This window comes from Vicia villosa, unplaced genomic scaffold (genome assembly GCF_029867415.1).
Source record: "Vicia villosa cultivar HV-30 ecotype Madison, WI unplaced genomic scaffold, Vvil1.0 ctg.003808F_1_1, whole genome shotgun sequence".
In the NCBI taxonomy this organism is placed as follows: domain Eukaryota; kingdom Viridiplantae; phylum Streptophyta; class Magnoliopsida; order Fabales; family Fabaceae; genus Vicia; species Vicia villosa.
In genome coordinates this window covers 198,871-204,870 of record NW_026706306.1, presented here as the reverse complement: position 1 = coordinate 204,870, position 6,000 = coordinate 198,871, and positions in this window count along the sequence as shown.

The following is a 6,000-nucleotide window of genomic DNA, read 5'->3' as shown; positions in this document are numbered from 1 at the left end:
TTTCAAGGTAATCCAAACCTTCAGTTTGATTGAAACACTGAGCAACCAGTCGCGCTTTAAACCTCCCAACAGTGCCATCAGCGTGTCTTTTAACCTTGTAGACCCATTTACTTCCTATAGTAGATGCATCAGGAGGAAGTGCAACAAAGTCCCAGGTTTGATTATTGTTAAGAGCCCCTATTTCATATTTCATTGCTTGGACCCATCGAGGATCTTTAGAAGAAGCCATATAGTTTCTTGGTTCACTTTCAGATGAGAGTGACAAAATGTATGCTTGATGGCTAGGTGAGATTTTGGAAAGAGACATACACTGTTTAATAGGGTATTGACAAGACACAAAGTTAGATTCACAAATGTAATATTTGAGATGGACAGGAGTTTGTGATATTCTACTGGATTTTCTAGTTGGCTCAAGAGAAGTAGAATTAGTTGTGTCACAATGAATGGAGGAAGAGGGAATATCGGGTAAGGCACTAGATGTAGGCACGGGATTTGACACAGATTCAACACCTGAAGAATCAATATTAGAGATAGATTCATCATCTGATTCATTTGAAACTTCAGTGTTAAGAAACAAATGAGTAGGGACAGACTCTTTTTCAGCATTGTTGGTTTTGGAATGATCTATATAGATTTCTATGTGAACATTTATGTCTGATGATTCAAAAAAGGGAAATGTCATATCAAAGAATTTAACATTTCTGGACACAAATATGTCATGAGTGGAAATATCTAAGAGTATGAAACCTTTCATACCTGCCTTGTATCCCAAGAAAGAACATTTTCTAGCTCTTGAATCAAAGTTGTGTCTATTAGTGGGAAGTGTAAAAGCATAACCTAAGAAACCAAACACCTTCAAGGAACTTAAATCATTTAAAGTGCCATACATGACTTCAAAAGAGGATTTGTTGCTTAGTAGTTTTGTAGGAATTCTATTCATCAAATACACTGCATGAGTCACAGCATAGGACCAGAACTTCCTTTTCAAGTTTGATTGAAACATGAGGGCACGAATGATGTTGAGTATGTGTTGATGGCGCCTTTCAACTCTCCCATTTTGTTGGGGTGTATACACACAGCTTCTTTGATGTAAAATGCCCTTCGAAGCATAAAATTTAGGCATTAACAATTCAATGCCATTGTCACTACGAATGACTTTGATCTTTTTGCTGAATTGAGTTTCAACCTTGTTGACAAACTCTATTATCTTTTCTCCAACTTCCATCTTAGATTTTAACATTACAACCTAAACATTTCGACTATGATCATCTAAGATAGTAAGGAAATACTTAAATCCATGAACAAAAACTGTGTTAAGAGGACCCCATATGTCAATATGTATCAAATCAAAAGGATTACAAGCATTATTATTGCTAATAGAAAAAAGCAAGCGCTTTTGTCTAGCTTGTTGACACACATCACAAGCTTTATGTATACTAGCTGGAATGTAACTGTATTTAGTGCTAATACAATGCATCCTATCGTGTGATAGATGCCCTAATCTTAAATGCCAAAGGATAGCAGCAGCGGTTTCTTCATGCCTCTTACTTGTGAATTTGCTTGATACAAAACCTTCATTTCTAGTGGTAGGAGATGTGTCTTTCTTTAGACTCAAGTAATACAGTCCATCCAGTTCACTAGCTAAACCAATCCTCTTCAAATTCTTCCTTGGTTGTATAATGCATCTATTAGTTTCAAAAAAAAGATTGTAATCTTACTATTTACACAACTTTGAAACATAACTCAGATTCACTTCAAACTTTGGCAGATATAATACACCATGAATGATAAGGTCTTTGAATATTATAACATCTCCACATATATAAGTGGTTATAGAATCTCCATTTGGTAAATTCACCACAATTGGATCAATCTTATCATGCTTTAGGAACCAGTCTAAATTATTGCATATATGGTGTGTAGCACCTGCACCTAATATCCATTTAGCACCACTACTAATATTGAAACTAGCAATATAAGGTTTACCTCCCTTTGCCATGTTCACTGATGCTGAAGATGTATGCTTCTCGAGTAGCATCATCAAATTGTTGTATTGCTCCTTTGTTAAGGTCATGTTTGCTTCATCATTGGAAGATCCAACTGCCACATTTGCTTCAACTTGATTGACTTGTGGTGAAGATCCTCTGCCAAGATTAGGAGGATAACCATGCTTTTTGTAGCAATTGTCCACAATATGCCCATTTTTACCACAGTGTGTACAAACTTTGAAATTGCCTCTCCTCTGCCATTGCCATTGCCATTTCCACTGTTTCCTCCTTTGCCATATCCACTATTTCCTCTACCTCTTCCAAATTGCTTAGTGCTATCAACAACATTCACCATTCCAATTCCATCTTTAGGGGTATTGCTCCCAGACAAAATAGTTCCAGCTCCACAATTTTTCCTTTCTTGCTGAAGCACCATAGAGAACACCTTATTGATTTGAGGTAAAGGATCCATAAGTAGCACTTGGGAAACAACTCCATGGAACTCTTCATTCAAGCCAATCAAGAACTGAATTATACGATCTTCAGCTCTAAAGCTTCTACTATTCCTCATGGCAAGGCGTGCACAAGTCACAGGACATGTACAATTTGGCATTGGCCTATATTGATCAAGTTCCTCCCATAAGCTCCTCAACTCAGTTAAATAATCAGAGATTTTCTTGCTTCCTTGCTTTAGGTTTCAAGTCTCTTGATATAGTTGTGCAACACGAATCTTGTCTCCTGTCATAAACCGATCCCTGAGATCGTTCCACACATCCACAACATTTTCAATGAACACCACACTTTGAGCTATGGAAGGTGTTATTAGGGATGGCAAGAAGACCCAAACCCGCGGGCCCCACCCGCACCCGAACCCAAGTCCACGGGTGAAAACCCGAGTTGACTGGGTTTGGGTTCGGGTGCCACTCGATATTTCGGGTGCGGGTTTGGGTAGTGTTAAACCCACACCCGAAACCCGAAATCACACCTGTTTATTTATATATATATATATATAATATATTAAAAATTATATATATTATATATATTAATTATATTATATTATCTATATATATATATATAATATATTAAAAATTATATATATTATATATATTAATTATATTATATATATATATATTATATATATATATATAATATATATATATATATTGTGGATAAATGTAGAAAAATGTATTTTATGTATTTTGTTGCGGGTTCGGGTTTGGGTGAAAAAACCCGAACCCAACGGGTGTGGGCGTGGGTGTTATTTTGCCACCCGAATAGCCTTTGGGTTTGGGTTCGGGTGCATCTCTGCCATGCAACAAGATTGTTGCATCTCTCCATGCAACATAATTAAGATCGTTGCAATCAGGTACTTCAATTGTTCCATCAACAAACTGAAATTTATTCTTCATGGCCAACGCTCTTCTCATATTCATTGACCACGCATGATAGTTTTCTCCAGATAAAGCTGGTGTAACACAGATAGTTGCAGGATTTTCAGATGGATGAATGTAGTATGGATCAAGTTGATCCTGTATTTGTTTGTTGCTGTTCTTTCTCCCAGCCATCGTAAAGAATCAAGGACAAGAAGAAACAATATGATGAATCAAGAATCAGTGGAAAAAGTGTTGATCGATACAAATCAAAATGATCAACACGAAATAAACGAATCAATGATCGAAGCACAAACTTCAAAATTGAGTGTAGCGGAAACAGAACAGGTTTAACCTGCTCTGATACCATCTAAGAAGGTATACATCTCCATTGATGGAGAAGAATCAACACATGAAAGTGAAAAAGAGAAAGAGAGAAGAAGAAGAAGAACTTGATTCATTGATTGGTAAAGTTAGTTATAATCTACAGTTATATATCAACACACACGTAACTAAGTAAAACAGAATTGAAGGGTTTCTAATCCAATGCATGAGGATGCATGGTAACATGGTAAACACACACCAACGGTAGGCTATGTGGTTGAATCATTTTCATGCAGCTTGTTACGTGACTCTTCTATAATTAATAAATATTACTTTATTCCGTAAAAGGTAATTTCTAAGCAAAAAATAATAATTTTTAAACAAAAAAAGATATTTTTAAATACATGTACTTTATTTTAGCAGTCTAAAATTCTTCAGTTTCCTTTTCGAGAGAAGGATCCATTGATAAAGTCTTTATCAAATTAATTTTTTTTGTTGTTTTTCAACACTTCATTGTCTAAGTCTCCCTATAATAAACACCATGATCATGATATTATTATTTTTTATAATATATGACTTTATTTTTCTTTTAAATAAAAACCAGAATACATAAAATGTTTTTAAATTGTATTTATCGTTTACGTAATATATGAATCTGTAAATGAATACACGATTTGTGACATGCGTGATACGCGGATGTAGATTATTTTTATTTGTTATTTAATTTAAGTTTTTACAATTGAATTATAAACAGTGTACACCATAATGATCCGTAGACATTGTTCAAGTATGTCATTGTCCTCACCAATACTTCTCGTATTTCCTCTTTCTCAACCTGTTAAAATAAGCATGGCTCAGAGCAGTATAAGAGTTAAAATAGAAAAAAAAAACATAAATTTAAAAATAGTTCACATTAAAAGGTTAAGTTGTTACCTCATCCCATGAAAAAAAATTTTCTATCATGATTGAAAAGAAATCAACAAAGCTGTTAAGTGTCTGTTTGTTTTAGCTTTTAAAAACAAGATTATTTCATTGTATTTTTAAAATAGATTTTATAAAATCATTTTTCAAAAAAAATGAAACTGTTTGTATATTTTTTTTCTAAATTGAAAGACTTATTCTAATAACCTATAACATAAGCATACATTATTGAAGACTGAAACATTGCGAAATCGCAATTTTTTTAAATGAACATCTATTTGGAATCACTTCATAATTAAGTTGTTTTCTATAACTTTTTATATTAAAAAAAAGTTTAGCTAAAATGATTAAACATCTAAAATTACATTTTAAGAATAACTATTCAAACTAAATTTTTACTTGAACCTTTTAATAAAAGCCAAAACAAACGGGCCATAAAAATAATTTTTACACAAAATTAAGTTAAACTATAAAAATAATTTTTAATAAAAGCCAAAACAAACGGTTCATAAATCCAATGACTCGAATTGTTTTTTTTTCCAATTTAAAAATAAGCCATAACAAAACAAATAAAAAGATCAAATTGTTAAACACTATGGTTGAAAAAATTTGTTGAAGGAAAAAGAGATCGATAGCTTACCTGAACAAACGAAATTGAGCCATGAGAATCCTCGAAAGTAATGAGAATTGAACTTTTGAAGGCAGTCAAGTCGATCAACATATATATTAGAAACAAACACTTGTTGTTGGAAACACTGCTCAATTGCCCTACAAATTTTATTTACATCTTCTCGTTCCACGTTTCCGTTGCAAATTCCTTGAATGAGAATGCCTATACAAGATTAAACTGATTATTTTGAAAATAAAAGAAAATTTTATGTGTTCCAAATTTCTATTCCTCATGAGAAACAAAAAATAAATTTGCTCATGTTTCTCAATTGTTTCAGCAACTAAAAACTGTAGACAATCACAAAACTCACATTGTAACACGCTTCATTAATATTTATCACAGGCTCTTATATCCTAACAACTATATCTCGGCATGCATATCTTTTTCTGTTCATAGTAATATTTTTCTCAGCATTTCATGAAAGAATTAAGTATAGAATTTAGTTTCACAACAGTTCATGCAACTGCATGTTTATTGTGAAGCTTTGTGAGCGTGCACTTAACTGAATCATAATCCTTAACACCATTCAACAAATTTGTAGAACATACAACATAATCCTAAGAATTATGTATAATACAAATTATCTGAATTTGGAATGAACAAAATTTGGAGGACAATCAACATAATCCTCAACAACATAAATGACTCATCACAACCATTTACACTTCTTCTTATGATCCATCACATTCTCATATACTCTTTCAGAATTATGATATACAACTATTAA